The 22,186-nt window shown below is 42.2% G+C and overlaps 1 pseudogene across 1 annotated transcript in view; it reads left to right on the top strand.

The window, feature by feature from the left end:
* LOC147734738 (aldo-keto reductase family 1 member B1-like) overlaps window positions 1–22,186 on the top strand; it is a 236,662-nt pseudogene that overhangs the window by 169,920 nt on the left and 44,556 nt on the right. Inside the window, exon 8 of the transcript XR_015307537.1 lies at window positions 6,900–6,983. The product of XR_015307537.1 is annotated as an aldo-keto reductase family 1 member B1-like (transcript). The remainder of the gene's footprint in view (window positions 1–6,899; window positions 6,984–22,186) is intronic.

Genomic DNA, 22,186 nt, shown 5'->3' with positions numbered 1-22,186 from the left:
TCTAATCCAACAGTGATCCAAAGAAAGTCAAAAAGGCCTCAAATCTAAATATCCAGCAGCATCCACAAAAAGTAATCCTTCCAGCTCCAGATCCAAATGAAAAGTGACCAGGAGATGGACAAAGCACTGGGAGGAGCCTGCTGGACAGGAACAGGAAGTTGAAGACTGTGGGGCACTTCCTTCCTCCCACCCCCCCTCCCCCCCTCCCCAAAATGGACTCCTCGCTAAAAAAGTGCAGGCAAATGTCAACCTAAGGAGTTATTCAGATAAAAATCATCATTTCAAGAAGGTTTATGCTGCTTGCTGGTGGATTTCTTGTGCAGAATTGCAAATTTTATATTTCTGCTTGTGCGAGATTGTTGCTGCTAGCCGCATCTCAAATCTCGCAATTGCGAAGTACCGCGAGACGTGATCTCGCCGTACTCGCGTTGACAAACTCTCGCTGTGCAAGTTGGCAAGCCGCGATGATGTAATCGCGCTCGCCAAATTCCCGCGGGATCACACAGCAAGATCCAAAATGGCGCAGCACTCGCAAAATATCGAGAAAAACAACTCGGCAAACGATGATAAACGCCGCGCGCTGCAAAAATTGTATCACCAACGCCGCGCCCCGCAAAATTGTATCAGCCAGAAAAAAAAATCCGCTGCGTGCGGATTTGCGGATTTTGCGGGAAATTCGCAAATCTCGAGGATTGCGAATTTACCGAAAATCCGCAAAATCCGCAAGCGTAACGGATTTTCCGCCCATACTTACTGGCAAATGCCCCAGTAAGCTGGCATCAAGCAAAAGGAACAAAAGCAACAAAAAACCCCTGCTCTAGGAAAATTGCAGTAAAGTCACAGTAGTTTCTGGTTGTGGAAACAGTAGTATAATAAACACATCAACATATATCAAAGTCAATCGATGGCGGTATGCCAGGAAAAAGTTTGAAATGGAGTAGAATCCTTGTTATGGAAAACAGTTTATTGTTTCTCTTGTTATGGCCAACACGTGTTTCATCGCAGGGAAACCAGACTGCGAATCTTCAGGGCCTTTAAAAAACAAAAGCCGGAATTAGTGTTGTGACCAACGCCCAGAGGGGCGAGCGTATGAAGAGCGCGCTGTACACGCGTGGTTAGTTAGCTCCTTATCGGGCTCATCAGGGTGGCTGTGACCGGGAGGAGAATAGGTAAGAGCTGTAACGCTCGAAAAAGGGGGCAAACAGGCGGGTGCACCTGTAACCATTCGTTCCCCCTCCTGTAGTCCCGGCGCCGTTTAACGGCGCCGGGACTACAGGAGGGGGAACGAATGGTTACAGGTGCACCCGCCTGTTTGCCCCCTTTTTCGAGCGTTACAGCTCTTACCTATTCTCCTCCCGGTCACAGCCACCCTGATGAGCCCGATAAGGAGCTAACTAACCACGCGTGTACAGCGCGCTCTTCATACGCTCGCCCCTCTGGGCGTTGGTCACAACACTAATTCCGGCTTTTGTTTTTTAAAGGCCCTGAAGATTCGCAGTCTGGTTTCCCTGCGATGAAACACGTGTTGGCCATAACAAGAGAAACAATAAACTGTTTTCCATAACAAGGATTCTACTCCATTTCAAACTTTTTCCTGGCATACCGCCATCGATTGACTTTGATATATGTTGATGTGTTTATTATACTACTGTTTCCACAACCAGAAACTACTGTGACTTTACTGCAATTTTCCTAGAGCAGGGGTTTTTTGTTGCTTTTGTGCCTACCTGTGTGGATTTATCCACCTTTGAGCGGTTACGAGGGATTACCGCCCGCCCTTTTGCCTGGAAACTGTTACTTGAACCCACCTCAAAACCCTGCGATCACACGGCTGTGCGCCTGTCCTAATCTGGAATACCTGAAACCCTCCCAGTAGATCAATATCAAGCAAAAGGAAGACACACTCAGCCTCAGCTGGAATGTAAGCAAACCTGAATAGTCTATTGTTTTAAAGAAAGATTGTGAATGAGAGAGCACAGAAAGAGCATGAGGAAAAAATGAAGAGAGAATGAGGAGAGAATTACAGGACAATAGAGAGGGTGACTACGTGTGCAATGTTTGTAAATAGGACAGTGACAACTGCTCAGTACTGAGTTTGAAACTGATCTTCCACAAACCAACAGATAAGAGATCTGCAAACAGATTCCAGCAATGCTGGTAAGGAAGACTGATTTACTTATTTATTTTCCTTTCATTGTAATTGACAACAATATTTAATGGTTGTTAATAGGGTAATAGAGAAAATGAAAGCAGGTGAGAATGGCAGGGCACTGTCCATATTTTTATATGCCCAATTTGCATTTTATATCATGCACCTCCAAACTGAGTGCCTCGGAAGTCTGGAAATCATAAACAGTGTTGAGGATGTATGAGGTGTGTACCATGACGATTTCTATAATTTAGGATTGAGTAGCGCCTCACAGTTAGCCAACATCTGGAGTTTGGAGACACAAGCACAAAGTGATTTTTAGGTCTCACCTAGCGTTGCAGATCATGGGCTGCTTGCTTTATGAGGCCTGCTGTATTAAGGTATTTTTTTGAAGTGGTGTGGAATCCCCGCCCATAATTTTCATTGGCTGGCGTCATTGTCTATGGTTAATGCTGGCTTCCAATTGATAATGAGGCTTCTTAGTCCCTCCCTGTTACCGCCCTGTCTCCTTTTGGGACCCCCCTATCAGGACTGGAACTTTTTCTTGAGGTGTTACACTGGTCCAGATGTAGGGAGGCTATTACCGGTCGGTAACAGCCGAAATTAACGAATTTCGGCCGTTACCGACCGGTAATATGCTTTTCTGATGTAGGTGGCCAATTTACAGATTCTACCGAATCGGTATTTAACGATTCGGTATACCGAATCATCATTTACCGATTCGGTATTTACAAAATCTGTAAATGACATGTAGGAAGAACTTTGAAGAGTGCTTCTGTGCTTTAAGGATTCGTTTTTTACCACCAACTATTAGTTTGTGGTAAATAACGAATACCTCTGTAAATGCAAATCTGTGCATTTACACCAGTGCCATGTGGCAGACATACATGTCTTTAGGACATGTATGTGTGCCACATGTGCACACAAGCACTATTCCATGCTGCCGCATGGGTCTTGCTTAGGCTCCCTAGATCCTGCCCTACGTCCGGCGCCATTAGGCGACTTCACTGGCTGCCCGTGCTGAGAAGGATTGAATTCAAAGCACTCTGCTTAGCTTTTAAAATATTTAAACTATCATCCCCTGAAATTTTATGCAAACTGCTGACTCCATATGTTTGCAACCGCCAATTACATCCGGCGGAGCAGCTGTTGGCTGTGGTCCCCCGTATGAAACATGCTAGAGCCGTCTTTTGGAGGGTCTTTTGGCCATTTGGCCGCCAAATTGTGGAACTCTCTTCCTTCACAGATCTGCCGTATGGATGGGCTTTTTCGCTTCTGTAAGGTCATCAAAACGTTTTTGTTCCTTATATAACAATTTTGGTGCCTCTGTTTTTTGCCTCCAGCGCCGGGACGCCCCTTCGCTGGGGCAGCTGCACGCTTTACAAAATTACTTAATAATAATAATAATAATAATTCAGGGGTGCAACAGGGTGTCAATGTGACACCCTGCCACCCTTGACTCTTTCCCCATTTAACCAAATCGGTATTTACCGATACTGTAATTGCCATTCATTCCTACGGGCCTCCAGGCCCATTTGAATGAATGGCAATTACTGAATCGGTAAATACCGATTCGGTAAATACCGAATCTTTCCGATTGGGTAATTTTTACCGAATTGTTTGTTACATAGCATTTACCGAATCTAAAATACCGAATCGGTAAAATTCGGTATTTTAGAATCGGTAAATACTATTTACCTACATCTAGCCCACTGTCGGTAGTCGGTAGCATTATTTCTTTTTCCGTTCGCCTTTAATGTGAAAACGCGATGCAAATGTAATTGGGATCAAATTCTAAAGGGATGCTTGTTTGAAATGTAATAGTGAGTGCAGCGCCCGCTTCAGGGACACCGAGCTTGGTTTATTATTATTTTTTTTTCATGTAATACCGAGCGCAACTCCCGCTTCTGGGACACTGCGCTCTTTCTTTTTTTTTTTTTTTACTTAGACCAAAGGATTTACGGGTAAGCTCCTTTGAGGCTCTGTATATTTACAACGACCCCTTTAAAGGGCGGTCCCTTACTCACCTTCGGGGTGAACCTGGAAGGCTTTGTCTGCTACAACTCAGAGTTATGAAATTACATAGGCCACAATCACTGACTGACCATGACCCGACACGAGCTACTGCTGCTCTCCTGCCTCCTGTCATGGACTTCTGCCGGGTTGTACTTCATGGAGGGGCAGCACTGCTACAAGCCGGCAAACAGGAGGCATCCGGAAGTGAGGTATGGCAGCAGGGGGCGTTCAGCTCTTGGGTGATGAACAGTGCTGATTTCTTGCTGGCTCCAGACCTAGCGGGGGCCTTGCAAAGCCTATTCAGCAGGTCATTGACTCTGGAGAAAACAGCATGCATTAATATGCGCTAATGTGGTATAATTAGTCAAATCACTGCACGCTAACCAACTTGTCATGAGTTTGTTAGATTTGCCATGCACGCTGGATAGCATGGGTCCACGTGGAATGCCACTGTGGTACAGGGCAGGAGAGCTGCTGGTTTGTGACTTTGCTGTTCCCATCACTAAAAAGGTGAACATCATCCACAAGTCCACACAGGTCAAGTCAAGTCAAGTCAAGTCAAAAAATATATATAGCGCACTACATACCCATAGGGTCTCAAGGCGCTTGAGGAAGGGGAAAATTACTTGTCGAATATCCAAGTTTTAAGTTGCTTTCTGAATGCTAGGTGGTTATGAGTAAGCCGAAGGTGAGTGGGGAGAGAGTTCCAGGTTTTGGCTGCCAGGTAGGAGAAGGATCTTCCTCCCATGGTGGCTTTGTTGATGCGGGGAACAGTGGCCAGGGCTTGGTTGGAGGAACGTAGTTGACGGGAGGGGGTGTAGAAAGACATTCGTGTGTTGAGGCATTCGGGTCCGAGATCGTAAAGTGCTTTGTGTGCGTGGGTTAGTAGGCGGAAGGTAATTCTCTTATTCACAGGGAGCCAATGGAGATTTTTCAGGTGACCAGAGATGCGATCTTTACGCGGGATATCAAGTATGAGCCTGGCTGAGGCGTTCTGGATGCGTTGGAGTTTTGTCTGGAGTTTTGCGGTGGAACCGGCGTATAGGGTGTTTCCGTAGTCCAGGCGACTCGTAACAAGTGCGTGAGTGACCGTTTTTATAGATTCGGTAGGGATCCAGCGAAAAGTTTTTTTAAGCATACGAAGAATGTTGAAGCAGGAAGAAGAGACAGCGTTGACTTGTCTGGTCATTGAGAGTGAGGAGTCCAGGATGACGCCCAAGTTCCGTGCGTGGTCCGTCGGGATGGGTGCTTTTCCAAGGGCCTCTGGCCACCAAGAGTCATCCCAGGCGGAGGGGGAGGTTCCTAGGATAAGGACTTCTGTTTTGTCTGAGTTCAGTTTCAGACGGCTGTGCTTCATCCACTCGGCTACTTCTTTCATTCCTTCGTGTAAGTTGTTTTTGGCGGTGTTGGGGTTCTTGGTAAGTGAGAGGATCAGTTGGGTGTCGTCAGCGTAGGAGATGATGTTGAGATTGTGTTGGCGAACGATGGATGCGAGGGGGCTCATGTATACGTTGAAGAGGGTGGGGCTGAGTGATGATCCTTGCGGCACGCCGCAGATGACTTCAGAGGGCTCTGATTTGAAAGGAGGGAATCTGACTCTCTGAGTTCTACCGTTGAGGAAGGAGGTGATCCAATCCAGTGCTTTTCCTTGGATTCCGATGTTACTGAGGCGCTGTAATAGGGTGCTATGGCAGACTGTGTCGAATGCCGCGGAGAGGTCAAGGAGGATGAGGGTGACTGTTTCTCCGTTGTCCAGTAGGGATCCGATGTCGTCTGTTGCAGCGATGAGTGCGGTCTCAGTGCTGTGTTTGGCTCGGAATCCTCACTGTCCTGGTGCTATTGGAAGTAAACCATCAATGCATCCATTGAAAGTGCTGCAGTAACTGCGCTGTTGTCAGGGCCAAGGGTTACCGTAATTCCAGAATTCCAGTTTTAGGGGGGTATTTCAAGTTACTCCCAATAGAGCCCTATGCATTGTGTCATAATTTGAAGAAAAAAGCTTGCAACAACTAGAGTTAGCACAGCGATTTTCACATGTAATTCTGGATATTTTTGCAGGGCCATATTCTTGAATGTTTAACTTGGAGCCGCCAGTGGTATGAGCTGGAACTTGTGATGCCTACTTCCTGTTTCCTGCCAAAGCTGTATTCAGGTGCCACCCATAATGAGTGCCTCTGACTCCTTGATCCATGTGCTGAAAATTTCCATCATGGCAAATGGAGACCAAAGTTCCTTGCGACCACTGTTTGGACTCAACTGTGCTACTCCGCACTCTATGGTATTAGCATTCATACCAAGCATTTGCAATGCAATAGGTCTCGCATTTACATGAGCTTGAGCTATTGACATTGAAATTGACAATGCCTTTAATTCTTGTTTCCGTTTTTAAAACATAAATAAAAGGCAATGTCATTTATAATGCCAATAGCTTAAACTCGCGTAACTGCGAGACATATTGCATTGAAAATGCTTGTTTTAAATTGTTTTCCCACAAGTATCCTCTTTTCCGAGGATACCTTTTTCATGTAGGTCATCTTGGAACAATTAGGCAGGATGTTCTTAAGTTCTATGCAAGTGTGCCCCAGCTCACAAGCATTGGTGTCATCACATCTTTTCAAGTGGCGACCCTGCATGTCAGTTGTATGGGCAGACAAAAGAGATAGAAGACACATATCCTGTAAATTTGAAAGATAATTAAAGTTTATTTTAAGGTATTTTTTTCATTTTATTTTAGGTGTTACTGCGGTTCCAAATACAGAGAAATGTGATTGTAATCCCCAAATCAGTCACTCCTGAGCGCATCACGGAAAACTTTCAGGTGAGGTGCGACACTCAGGGGTCAAATGTGCTGTGGGTTTCAGAGCTTTTGTTTCATGGAAAGGGTGACAGCATAGTCCGGGAACCTAAGACTGATGTATTGCGTTTTATCATTATAGGACTTGTACCTATCTGCAGGGTCACCATCAAACTTTTTGCCTCCCCCCCCGCATGTTTTCTGGGCCGCTTTATGTTAGTGTTTTGGACTCTCGTGCACTTTCCTACTGCTCATCACTGCTAAAGAGCTTGTGCTTTTTCCTTAAATCATGGTCAAATAGGCTTATACCCAATTGGAAATTTTTATTTACTTTTAAGTCCCTAATAAAGTGGTATTGCATGTACCCAGGGCCTGTAAATTAAAGGCTACTTGTAGGCCTGCAGCATTTATTGTACCACCCACTTAAGTAGCCCTTTAAACGCTCTGCCATTGCAACCTGTGCGCAGTTTTGAACTGAAAATTCGAATTTGCAAGACAATATTTTACCCAAGTGTGAGAAACTGGGTTGTTGGTTGATTGGGGTGTGAGCCCTTGTGAGGCAGCAATCACAGCACTTATCAGGGTAAGGTACAAGCAAACCCTAAATTAACCTGTGCTCAACCCTCTGCTAGCTTGGCACGGAGCAGTCAGGCAATGTGCAATGTATTTGTGCACCATTTCAAACAGTAATAAAGTGAAAACACCACATAATGTTGGAAACCTAGACCTTTCTTTAATAAACACAACAAGACCAAAATGACAAACATCTAATCAGTAGACTCGAGATATTCCATTTTAAAGATTTTAGAGAAAATAGAGGCAAAAAGCACAAAGCGCCAACTGGTAATGCTGGACTGGGACAAAGTCACAAGTTCAGGCCGATGGAGTACAGGCTGGCTACAGGGATTCAGTTAGGTCAACTGAACAGAGTACCTTAACCCTGGTTTTCAGAGCACCGCGATGATCTGCATCAAAAATGCGTCATGCAGCTATGCGAGAGCCTACTTCGTCATTGGGGATCCGGTTTGCAGGGCTTGCGATGTGAAGTCCACTGTCTACAATGCGGTGCACAGTTGGGCGATGTGTGGGTTCTGCAGAGCTGCAAGGTTGTGATGCAGAGTCCGGTGTCATCATCTAGTCTGCTGTCGACAAGGGATGCAGGGGTCTACACCAAAGATGCGTTGTGCAGTTAGATTTCCAAAGAGCTGCAATGTGGGCCTTTGTGAAGGGTCTAATTCACAAAGCAGCAGCGATGTATCAATTCTGCTCGGGTTACACTGTGTTCCTATTGGCTAATAGGGCTAGAGCTCTAATTGGCTCCCAGGGCTAGTGTTTTATGAGGCTTAGGGATTGAGTTCTGTTTGGCTGATAGGGCTAGGGTTTTGATTGACTCCTCATGCTGGGTTTCTATTCGACCTAATGCTTATGGTTCGGGTTTTGATTGGTTGGTAGGGCTAGGTATGTGATTACTTGATAAGACTTAGGAGTCCATTACGATGTCGGGCGGTTTGCCTCCGCCAGGCTGGCGGTGGCCACCGCCGGCCTGGCAGAGGCAAACCGCCCACCATCGCAAGCCCAAATCCCCCCCGCCATATTAGGATGGCGGAGGGGAAGGTGGCGGTGCAAAATACCGCCCGCCTGTTTTCCGCCCCAGTCGCCTTGCGGCCGGGGCGGAAAACGAGTAACATGGAGGCGGTGTCTGTTAGACACCGCCCGCAATATTACCATGGGCTTTTTTCAATGCCTTTCCGTGGCGGCAATGCCGCCACAGAAAGGCATGCGGTGTTCACTCTAGGGGCCCCCTGTGGGCCCCCAGAGTGAAGGCCAAAGGGGGGGTGGCATTCCAATCGAAGCACATGTGAAGACATCTAACATGGGGTTCGATTGGAAATCCATAGAGCATATTATCAAGTCCATTATCGCCGCTTTATCGGCAGTTTCCTGCCGATAAAAGCGGCGATAATGTATCGCTCGTCCTTGATAATATGGCCCAAACTCACAACACCGCTGATACACAATCTCTAGACTGCCTACTAATAAATGCTCAATCATTCTCAAGCATGAAATCTAAGACTTAATCAAGTGACGCACAACCTGACATACTTTTCACAACTGAGCCGTGGCTGGGAGATTACATGGCTCTGATGCTGCATAAAGCTGTTCCGCAAGGCTATCAAACTGATAATGCAAAACTGCATAGGCAAAAGAGGTGGTGGACTAGCTGTTATACTCAAGGAAACAATAAATCTCACCAAACCTGATGAAATTTCCATGCAAAGTTGTGAGGCTCTTTTTTTGCCAGATGCAATCCAACACCAACTTCCTCCTGTAACTTCCACTTTCTTTACAGACCGCTGCTTAGCAATAGACATAGTTTCAAACCTTAGGACACTACACTCAAACCTGTGCATCCTTGCAAACATATGGTTTGATAAATCCAATATGCCCCATCCAAGAACACGCATCACTGATCTAGACACACTAAACATACATCAGATCATCCACAAACTTCGCTATACACATCCTCAATGTAATTTTTCCAAAATCATATCTAGTTACCTTTCAAAGGATGACCCCAGTTACATGAACAGATCCCATCTAGTAGCTTTTCAACACATAACACCACAAATCAACACACCTAAAGCCCCCTTAAAAGCATCCACCAAACGACCATGGAACAAAGTCAGTTTTGAATTTGAATACTTACAAATAAAGCTAACACACAACACAGATTTGGTTGCAATAAATGCAGTTCAAAACCTTTGAGTGGCTCCTTGAAGTTTTTGAAATACTAATACCATTAAGAACAACAAAACATGACAAAAGAAAATAAGCACTTTGGAGAGATACAGAAATAAAAAAAAGATGAAACAAATTGCAAAGCTGCAATGTACCTGGCTCAAAATAAATAGCAATCAAGACACTTTCTCTACCTACACAAACATACCTGAATATACTAGCAAGCAATCAGAAAACCTAAAAAAGGTACTATTAAGGCAGAATTCAAAATGCTAAATTTGCAAATCAAGAATTTTATAAAATTCTCACAGAATTTCAGAAATGTTAATGCACAGTAAGGAATACATCCCATTAGTGAACAATGTCCTGAAAAACTGGTAATTCATTACACAACCAAAGCAGACATGTGGGTCTCCTATTTAAAACAAAGTAAAACCACCAGCACCAACCCATTCCAACAATCCCCTCCAAGAGTAGGCTTGCCCAGCTTCCACATTTCTTCCCAAAACTATCACAAAGTAAATTTGCAGATCTTGTCAAAGCAAGCAGGCCAGCAGGCTGTCCTTCTGACCCTAGTCCACCACAAATCTTCAAAAACATTTTGTTACTACCACTACTGCCAAACAAGTCAAATAAATAATCAATAATTCTTTAACTACAGGAATCTTTCCAGAAGACTAAAAAAGGCCCACAAACGCCCATTATTGAAGAAAAACAACCTGGATCCACAAGACCCAAACAACTACAGACCCATTAAAATGGACCTTTACTGCCCAAACTGATAGAAAGAACAGCTTTCACCCAGCTGTCACAATTCATTGAAGATAACGCCAAAATTTCTGACTTCCAAACAGGATTACACAGAGGAAGAGGCACAGAATCTGTGTCCTCTTCGCCATCTGGGATGACCTTAAAAACACAGTAGACTGGAATGGAGCCTCTGCAATCCTTCTCTTGGATCTTTCAGCTGCCTTCGACACCATTGACCATGACACTCTAATCCAAAGACTCTACGAAGTCAGCATAGAGGGGACTGCTCTTGACTGGATCAAATCCTACCGTCAAAACAGAACAAATGTCATCCACACTCCCCATTTTTCATCCAAACAGTAATTCACAAAAGAAGGGGTCCCTCAAGGCTCTATAATCTCACCCATGCTTTTTAACATCTACATGAAGTAACTACCAGCAAGGACATTTCAGCTTACATGCTATAACTATGGAGATGACACACAAATACTACTTAAACTGGAAAGCGTCAAAGACATTGGAAACTCCAAAATCTTTAGTTGCGTCAGAGCCATTTATCAGTGGATGATATGGAGCCATCTGAAATTGAATGCTTCCAAAACTGAAATATTCACATGTGGCGATCATGACCAACCCTGCGTCTGGCCTGACGATCTGGGACCACCTCCTAAAGTATCTAAGTAAGTAAGAAACCTCAGAATTAACATAAACTCCAAGTTGTACATTAATGCCCAATTGGACTAGTTGGCAATATGAAGCTTCATTACTATGAAAACACTGCAATACATCTTCACCCACCTAGGATTTCCACGCAAGGTCCAAGCTTCTATCTCTCTTGTACTGTCTAAACTTAATTATGCCAACGGCATCTACCATGGACCACCTTTAGCAACTATGAAAAGATTTCAACAAGTCAAGAACTTTGCTGCCAAACTACATGAAAAACCGCAAGCCCACATCTCTCCTGCCTTGAGGGCCCTACATTGGTTACCGGTTCCAGAAGATCCACCTTCAAGTTGCTTTTCATCAGGAATAAAATCCCCAAATATATAAAAAAATAAACCTCTGCTCCAGATTGACATCTCGCCTCAAAACCCAAGCATACAAGAAAAGAATCCTGGGTGGTACTAACCCTGGGCGTAGTTGGCATAGCGGGGCTATGCGGAGGTCCACAGAGTTGGGAACAAAGTCTGTGGAACTCCGCATGGCTCCGCCCGGCTCTGCCACCCACCTCCACCCTGCCTATTAATAATGAATTCTACATTAATCAACAGTAAATAAAACACACTTACCTGTACTGCGGAGGCCCTGTGCTGCCATCCTCCTCTTCCTCACCGTCTGGGTAATCCTTGCGAACACTGCGCATGCGCACGTGCCTGCACAGTTTTCTCAAGGATCACCCACAGGCGGCGAGGAAGAGGAGGAGGGCAGCCTGGGGATGCCGCAGTACAGGTAAGTGTTTAAGTGTTTTTTAATTTACTTTTAATTAATGTAGAATTTGTTTTTAATATGAGGGTTGGAGGTGGGGGCTGGCCAACTCCGCTCTGCTGTGGAGTGTGTTCTCCGCCCGCCCTTAGGTGGTACATTTTTCTCTGTTCAGGCAACCAAACTAGGGATTTCAGACATGAGACTACAAAAGACTACTCAAGTATTGGGTTTTTCCAACATCACCGCCATATTCAAACACAATTGCACTGCATATGCCTGTGCATGTAAGCGTGTATAAATTGATTATATACATGTATTTAGATATGTGCATTTCTCTGTGTATATACATATGTAAATAAACCAAAGTCCTCGTTCAACCCCATAGCAATATGAGACTCAATGGATATTTTTCATGAATCTGTAACGGCACAAATGAAGAATCTAAACAAATCGGTACAACAGAAAACAAGAATTGGAATAAAAGCAATCAGCAATACAGAAACCTAATCTCGAAACTACAGAAAAATAAAAACATTGTGATTTGCAATAGCGATAAAGGCGGAAACATTGTCATCTGGCCATTAAAGGACTACAACAAGGAAGCCTTTCATCAATTGAATGATCACTCATGCTTTGCGCGCATAAACATCAGCAATCTAAAGGCTACATACAGAGACTTTGAGAAAAAACTTTCCGTATGGAAACATGCCAACCTACTCAGTGTTGATGAGTACAAATACATGAAAAACATCAACCCGACCACCCCAACTATGTATTTCATCCCTAAAGTTCACAAAAAAGCGATCAATCCACTGGGTAGACCTATCGTCAGTGCTAGGGATGGATTAGTGGAACATGCAACTAAGTACATCGACTTTTAGCTACAAGGCTTTGTCCAGGAGTTACCATCATATGTCAAAGACACCAGTGACTTTCTAAGAACAATCTCAAAATGTGTTTGGCAAGAAGATTTCCTCCTCATAGCACTAGACGTGATGGCGTTCTATACAAATATTGAACACACCGATGGTCTGGCAGCTATTGCACACTACCTCATAAAGAGACCAGCAGAACACCTGGACAATAGTAAGATGTTAGTAGAAATGATCACATTTTGTCTTTATAATAATATCTTTATGTTCAGCAGCCAATTGTACCAGCAAACCAGAGGTGTAGCCATGGGGCCCAGTTTCTAACCAAGTTACGCCTGCCTACACATGGGCATTTGGGAGGAACTGGTCCTCGTGGCAAAACACAGTCATCAAATGAAGAATAATGTTAAGATGTGGCTTTGCTTTATTGACGACTTGTTTGTGTTTTCGCACGGTACAATAGAGGAGGCTAACACCTTTGTTGAGGAAATCAATGTCAACAATGTCAATCTACAATTTATAGCTTCAATTAGCAAAAACAGTATAGAGTTTTTAGACAATAATAAGATTAAAACCCGCCTCGATAGGAAAAAAACAGCTGGGAATTTCACCCTACATGCGAGCATCTCGCACCCCAAACACTTAACTAACAGCATCCCCTATGGGGAAATGCTATGGTTGACACATTTGCAGCAACAGTGAAGATTTGAGGGTAGTGTTGTTAATGTATCTAGGACCCTAATAAAATATTCCAGATGTATGCCCTTATATGGTTATAATAAATCATGTCCATATAAAGGCATAAGAATCATACCCATATATGCAGCCCAAATACGGCAAGTCTACTTCCTTAGACTCCGAGAGAGCACAACAAGTTCTTTCAACAAACCAAATCTCCAGCAACCTGGCAATTCCCCATGCTTGTGTTTTGATTTGTCATAGAACTCCTGCGAGCAGTAAAAGAACGGCCAGTTCTTAGTGACATCTTTTATTAACGTCTTATGTCCAACCTTACGTCAAACACAGCACCTTCCAGGTATAAATATACCAGCGTTTGCCTTAAGCAACACACAGTGGTTGGGAGCGGAGCGACGTTCTACTTGCCCGAAGCCCAGCTGATGCGAGAGCCGAAGGAAGCCGTCCCTCCCTTTAACACACCGGGAAAGAAGCTGCCTTTTCTCACGCCGAGAAATCCTGCTCCGGTGTTTCCAGTCACCCTTGCGGGTTACTGGGAGATCGAGTCCTGAGAACGAGAAGCAAGACCTCCTTCATTCTATAACCAAGGTACGGAGCTGATTAAAACCTTAAAGAGAATTCTTGATTCAGATTCTTGGCAAAAACCAACTTAACTTAAAACTGCAACTTACTTACTCCTTCCCACATATTAGGCTTAGGTCAGGTACACCGGGGTAGGCGTATCTTAGAAGCACCAGTTGAGTTTGTTAGTCAATGTTTTTATGTATGAAAATATTTTATCCATTTTAAAGTATCATATGGCTAAGAAACCATATCATTGCTTTTACAGTATTATTTCATAATACTCCTTTTACTGTACGCACTTTACTTCATGATAAGTATTGCAATTGTGGCAATTCATTTCTCTTGCATGAGAAAGAAGACTGCTCAATAAAATAACACCTTTTATTGAAAACGCCCGTCTCTCTATTTCTCTGCACTCTGGTGAGACTAAGCATGCACGATTGACTGAGTGAAATAGTTGTCTATTGTTTTCACACGACTCTGGAGATATACTCCTTATTCTGGGGGAGCAAATTTGTCATGTTATATGGTTGTCAGAAGCTAATCCCTTCTTGTCTGAATAGGGAAGTTAACCCCTCCCTGTTCATTCAAGAAAGTTTCTAGTGACCTCTGAGCTAGCTGGCAAAACGAATCAAGTCTAACATAGTCAGTAGAGACCTAGATGACCTCAGTCCTACGTCTACACTGCTGTTTATGTTATTCCAATGCGCAGAGCCTATTGGGAATATAGGAACTACACTACAGTAGCACAACTCGAAAGTAAAAAAAGATTTCAACAGAGAGGCTATCCGGTCAACATAATTGACAAAGCCATTACCAAATCAGATGCTGTAACATGCCAACCAATACTGAGGAGAAGGGGGAGTTCAGACTAATTCTGAAATACAGTAAACAACATAGGGCACTCGAAAAAATTATTCTACAGAATTGGCCCCTAGTGCGAAGTGACCCGGTGATTGGACCCCTGCTACCGCAGACCTATAGCAGGGGCCCGCAATGCATGACATTTTGGTAAAGACAAGTGCCAAAGTAGCTGACAAAACTAGCTGGATTAAAGCTAACAAAGGGTTTTGCCGTTGTAAAACCTGTAAAGCATGTTCCCATGGAGTCAACAAAAGTACCTACTTGACACCCTTCAGTGAAAGAACATACAGAATCTCCAAATCGTTGACATGTAAAACCAAATTTGCTGTCTATGTCCTGTCATGCCCATGTGGACTTCAGTACATAGGCAGCACTAAATTACCGGTTCATAAATGGGTGTTGCAACATTTGAGAGCTATAACTAATCAGGACAACACCTATCCTGTGGCGCGTCATTTCAGGGAATTTCACCATTCAAACAATGCAAACCTGAAATTTTATGTGATAGACGCAGTCCCCTCGTGCAGAAGAGGTGGCAATCGAAAAAAATAAACTAAGAAAGTTAGAAACTCGCTACATTCTGAAGTTCGATTAAAAATATCCAGGGGGGCTAAACGCCTCAGAAGATTTACACACATGTCTCACACGAAGAAATAAAAAGGGTGCAAATAAGAGACCAGTAGGACCAGACTTGAAGGTTTTATCAACGTTTGATAATTAAATCTATTTGAAGTATTTATATATGTTGTTTTATCCACCCATGTTTTACAGTCAATTTTAAAGAAGGTATTATCTAAAATGTGATCAGATTGTGCTTCAATTGTGCAATAGGAGATGTTTAGAATTTTATAGTGATATGGGTTATCAAATCTATTTTAATATTTTTTATTTAATATCCCATGTATTTATGACTATTTATTCACATACATTGTTTACATCTATACAACCAGTCTAGGTTGCCTAAAACTTGCATAATATTGCTACATCCCAGGCACAAATTGCAGGTCTAATTCAAAATATGGGGGGGTCACCCTATACGACAAATTGAACATGAGAATACAAAGCAACATCAACAACTGACATGAGTAACATGCATATAAAATCTGAATATATATATAGTAATCCCCCTACAATTTTGCAACAAGGATATGACAAGTAGTTCACAGATCTTGCACTGTTTTGCACAAGTATTTCCATCCATTGCACAAGCACCAAGCACTTTTTTCACGTTAGTTTGCACTAGAGGGTATTTACTCATACAGTTGCTAGATTAAATCAATGCGAAATTTGGGAAGACTACACAAACAGGGATTTAACCCGTAATTTATTGCCATGCGAACATCAAGTACAACTGTAAAATCATTTAACAAGGTATTTGACCAATATTTTATTAAGCCTCAAATAGGTGTTTGCAACTGTGATTAGTATGTTACAAATTGCTGAAATGGCTTTTTAAATACAATGATTGTACGTGATCTCACAATTTTATTTATTTATGGCATGGTTGAACAAATGTTAAAAGAAACGTGCATTGTTCCCAAAGTGTAACAGCAAAGTATGTCTTCCAGTTTCATTGTAAAGATGCAACATGTGATGAGTTAAACAGCGAGCACTGCCACTTTAAATATTGCACTGTTTTTTCTTGCCACTTTCATGTGATCAAGGCTCAAGCGAGCCGAAACGCATAATGCCGACAGGTGACGAGCAATAAAACTCTTTGAGCACCATTCTTTGGGTACGTGTCCGTCAATAAGGGCAATCCTGTGAAAGAACAGAAAATAAATTGTGATGTAAATATATAAATATATATAAACTTATGGTTTAAAAATGTATAGAAATTCTACAGGTCTACTTAACAAATGTATATATCATTTATGGTTAAAATATATCCAACATTCCTCCTTGATTCTGTGTGCCGCTGTGCTCCTGATCGAGGCCTCTCCATATTACAAGCACCAACACTGTATTTGCAAACAGTCACGAACACTAAAAGCTGTTTATTCTCTGACTTATTGAGTATAGGTGCTTGACGTGTTTCAGCTGTGGAAACTGGCCTTGTTCAGAAACAAGAAACACCATTTTTAAAGGCAAATATCTAATCCCATGTGAAATTTGAAAAGTGATAAACATAGAAGTTGAAATACACATTTTTTTTTCATCTCTGCTAGAAATCAAAATAAAGGGTTAATCAACAGAAGGAACAGAATAGCACTGTAGTGTGTTTTTACACAGTGAACACTCAGGGCCCGATTCACAGAATGAACTTAAGACTCAATCCTAAACTTACTCATATTTTGGTATTCACAGAATGCACTTACTACTTTTGGCATTCACAGAATGAACTTACTACTTTTGGTATTCACAGAAGTTTGGATTTTGTCTTAAGTCTGTCTTAAGTTTGTCTTAAGACAAACTTAAGACAAAATCCTAACTTCTGTGAATACCAAAAGTAGTAAATTCATTCTGTGAATGCCAAAAGTAGTAAGTGCATTCTGTGAATACCAAAATAGGAGTAAGTTTAGGATTGAGTCTTAAGTTCATTCTGTGAATCGGGCCCATAATACATTGAGTGATTTCTCATACATTGACATTAACCTTCGGGTGAAGTTTAAATTTAATGTGGGGGTTTTTACTCTTTCCTTCCTTCTTGAATTCACGGGTTGGAAAGATACAATGTTGCACTAAGGATAAAAAGGTTATCACTCCTCAGTAACTCACAGCATGCTTTTGGTATTAAGGAGCTTATTTTGATGTCGGACGGAATTGCTTCTGTCTGACACGACTCGGTCCTGGGACACTCGGTCGGCGGCCCGACTGACTCATTTCAACATGACTGATCACTGTTAGGGGCATGCTCCCTTTCCTCAATGGTAGCTTGTGTTAAGCTGTAATCTAGAAAGGCCCACCCTTGAGGTTACTAGCCGGCTGGTTTACTTTCCGACCACCTCCATCATAGTGAGGCAGATGGAAAGTAAAAAGAGCAGGCCATTACATTGCTGCCCTTTTACGGGCCGCATCGTAATCGCCCCCCATATATCTATTTTTACTCATAAGAAATGCTTAGTTAATTGTAGTCAAGCAACTAAAGACCTGATTACGAGTTTAGCAGGGTGGGAGTGAGGCAGTACTCCAACACCCGCTCTCACACATCAAACCCGAACGCCACCCACCCGCCAAATTACGAGTAAAATCAAGGTCTAGCAGGCGGCATGGGAGTCCCACGGAGGTGCAGTAAAAAAGGCTCAAATGTGAACCTTAATGCTTCATTGCTGTTTGACTGCCACAGTGCATTCCAGTATGCTATAGACTGTGAAGTCCAAGCAGTGCTGGAACTGGGGGTGCATGCACTCGGGGAGGCACAACATGTGCCCCTGCATGCACTAACATGCTCGGGTCAAGGGGAGCATTGTAGGGTCCCCTTTGTTTCCTGACCGCCAGCAGTTTCTTGGAGTAAGAACCTCCTTGGGACCGCTGGCTGTCAGGAAAATCGTAATTTGCATGGCAGTTCCGAAGTGGCACCTGAAACATATTGTGAGCTCCGGCTGCCGCGCCACCGCCAAGCGTTCCCTGGTGGTTACAGCAGCCCAATGGCAGTCTGGTTGCTGAAGTTGTAACACCACTGTCAGACTCATAATTGAGCCGAAGAATTTTTTAATTTTTGTCATTCACCACATCGATCCTGTGAAACAGGGGTTCATATAAATTAATCATGATTTAAATATCCAGTTCTGCACTAGATATAGGTTCGCACTTCTCATATAAATAAATCCGACTGCATTATTCAAATTAATGTTATTATATTTCTTTTTTAACAGATGTAGCATACACAATGCATGCAACAACAGTGGAGCCCTTTATCTGTAGGTTAACCGTTGGGGAGTGCATAAAGACAATGCGCTATCCAAACTTTGTGTATCAACGATTTTAAGAGGATCTAATCTTGTTTCGGAAGGAGCTTCTGAGGGGATGCCTACTGAATGGAACTTAACTAAGTTGTCCTTCAAAAAACTAGTGAAGGGTGGCCAAAATAATCCCATGATTTACAAATGATCTGAGTGTGCCCAGTGGATGGGGTGGGTGGGGTCCGGGGCCTCTCTTAGCAGTATGTTTGCCTGCAAGCTTTCCCAGCCTGGTCATGTTTGTTTGTGGAGAGCGGCTAGGGATTAAATGCTTCTGATACCCCATTCCAAAATCACATAGTACCTTATTAGCTTATCTTTGCCTTTATGTACTGTGTTGAAGTGCCGCACAGCTGAGTAAATGATAACATTGTTTTTAATTGCACAAATGCTCCTCCCACCAGTCCATATGCAGATTATCATAGCTGGGGGCAAAGCAGGTGCCCATCCCTGTACTTGTGATTTGTTAGAATATCTCCTTATCAAATAAGAAAGGATTACTGGTAAAACACAATGTTGTCATCTCTATTAACATCTTCGTATGTTTTACTAAACATACTGGTTGCGCCCTCAAAAAGTGTTTATGGCTCTTAGACCATCTTCATGGTGTATGCTTGTATAAAGGGATGGTACGTCTGGTGTATTAGTGCATAGTTTTTCTCCCATGTAATGTTGTAAATTCTCTTCAGGAAATCGTCTGTGTCCTTCATGTATGATGGTAATGCTTTTACGTACTCTTGTAAAACTGTGGTGTACAAATCTCAAGGCATTTTCAAAGAGTCTATCTCTGGCTGATATTATTGGGCGATCAGGTGGTAGACTTTACTTTTCATGCACCTTTGGAAGGAGGTAAAAAGCTGAAATCTTTGTATGATCTTCCTTACGCAGAATGTATTCTTCTTGACTCAATAAATCTTAGTCTTCCCAAGTATTCAGTTGTTTGTTAATCTCAGTTCTAGCCACTTGTATTTTTGCATTTGTTGTTCTTCTATAAAAATCATTATTGTTTAGTTGTTAGTAAGTTTCTTTGTGCATCTTTAGCGGCCAAAGTACTGTGTTACCCCTTTTGTCTGCTCTTCTAACCACTGCATCTTGTCTGCTTTGCATCTTCTTCATTAGATTGCAAAATTTCACCTGTGTTTGACCATAGGTCTTCTGCTTCTTGTGTCTTATCACATGATACACTGTTTTTATTTCCTGTGTTACAAGCTCTGCATTGATATCAATACTATCTCTCGGTAGAATTAAAAACAATGTAAATGATGGTTTAAAGTGTGTTGGGGCTTCCCCATATACATCCAAACCTAAAGATTTTATCAGTTCATCCAGATTCCGTTTTGGTGATAGATAGATATATATATATACATATTAATATTATTATTTTGTCTGCTATGGGGAGAGTAAGGAAATGCAGTGCTTCAACACACAGTACACATAATTGCTGAACGTGATGTATTAGCACAATGCTGATACAAAGGAGAAAATATGTCAACCCTGCATCCCAAACACAGAAACAAGACATGAACATAAGTCTCCTAGCACACACAATATCATATAAACACAATTCTGAGTCATTCCATGTGTCGCATATTCTTCAATCTTTTCTTTTTATTGTACTCAAATTCCACTGCAAGCCAACAAGTGTTTCGTCAGGAGGTATGTCACCCTGTGACTTCCTCAGGGCTGGAAAATCAAATTAAAACCTACCTTAAAATGTTATCCATTTTATGTACCTCTAAATTTGTACAATAAATAGCTTTAGAGTAAAGTCCCTGTAAATTAATTGGGGGTGATGGTGGAATTGTTGGTATAGCTAAACACCTAAAACACAATCCCCACATAACTCATACCACTTTGTTGACATATTGATTACATATGTGACATGCTTAAATCATCTAAGCACCTCCCTCATTTGGTTGCCACTACACCCAGTAGGATGGCTTTAAAATGCAGATAATGTAAGCTGAGTACCAAGCATAGGTATTATTACTTTCATTATTGTGTCATGCAAATAGGACAATTGTCTCATATTTAATCAATGACTGTGTCCGTCACCAGTTAGCAATCAATACCTGTTTTCCATTAAAGGATCCGTAAAAGAATAAAGGCAGGATATGATGATCTGACATAATCTCAAAATAAATCATTAATCAAAGCCTCGCCTACCTCAAGCATTCAGTTTACTCACATATCAATTTTATGTACCATTCCTCTTGCATTAAGTATCTTCCGGGCCCGTGTACAGACCTCTGGTATTTATTGAATATCTTTCCACCATGAGCCTGTCACAGGGGTGTAGAGGGAAACACATTAGTCAAGTGCGCTCCCCCAAAACTATATCCATATGTATATGGCTATCCCACCGTTGAGGCGGTATTTATTAGTTTACTCATGTTGTACACAAAAAAACCTTTAACTCCCACCAATGCACTTTTTATCCTATATCTCTCTCAATATATCATCTACTGCCTCTCTCATACTCTTCCCAAACCTCATTTTACTACTATGATATTAATACTAACCCTTTCTTGCTGCTTTACTCTTCTATCTCTCCTTGACTTACTCCAAATCTAATTCTACTATGATCTCCCTAATAACCTTTTCTAGACTCTTCTCCCCATTATCCTTCCTTGACTCACTCCCAAACCTCAGTTTACCACTGTGATCTCCCAAATAACCCCTTGTAAACTCTTCCATCCTCTATCCCTCCTTTAACTCATCCCAACCTGCATCTTACTTCTATGATTTGCCAGAAATACTTTCCAGACTCTTCCCTTCTCTATCCCTCCTTTATCCTATTCAATCAAACTAACAGACTCATATTTCCACCACTCAAGTTAGCAATTTATATTTCCCTATACTAATCCACCACTAATCCTTTTTGCATTCCATAGGAGCGTGCTACTTGCCAAAAATTTGTCACAGCCTGTTCAGCGGTAGTAAGCGCTAAATAAATACATTTGTGATTACAATTTTTATAAACCATGTTTAGGCAAAAATATTTATTCGGACAACATTTTTATTATTGTTATTTTGATATGACAGCTGTACTCCACCACTTCCCTTAATTACGATTGACGATCATAACTAGGGAAAGATTGAAGCTCCTATTCATTTTCTCATTTAAAGTACAAACGTGACATGAACTGATCGCCATCTTTACTTATGAATGAGAAAGACATATCTTTGTCCGTCCTTCTTGTGATGTCTTTGCAAATTACTACCACTTTCATTTTTTTTAATGTGTAGTGCATGATTTGCTTATTCTCTAAGATGCAGTCATCGCTAAATGACCAGTTCTAAATTGAACATGTAAAGGAGACCCAAATGCCATGATGGATACCACTTAAAACTGCAGTGATATAACCTTTACCAGACATTGTATCGATCATTCTGTGATTAGCAGTTTATTGAT

The sequence above is a fragment of the Lissotriton vulgaris genome, chromosome 1_2, assembly GCF_964263255.1.
Source record: "Lissotriton vulgaris chromosome 1_2, aLisVul1.2, whole genome shotgun sequence".
NCBI lineage: Eukaryota > Metazoa > Chordata > Amphibia > Caudata > Salamandridae > Lissotriton > Lissotriton vulgaris.
The sequence above is the reverse complement of the archived record's forward strand: the minus strand, read 5'-3'. Positions and strand labels throughout refer to the sequence as shown.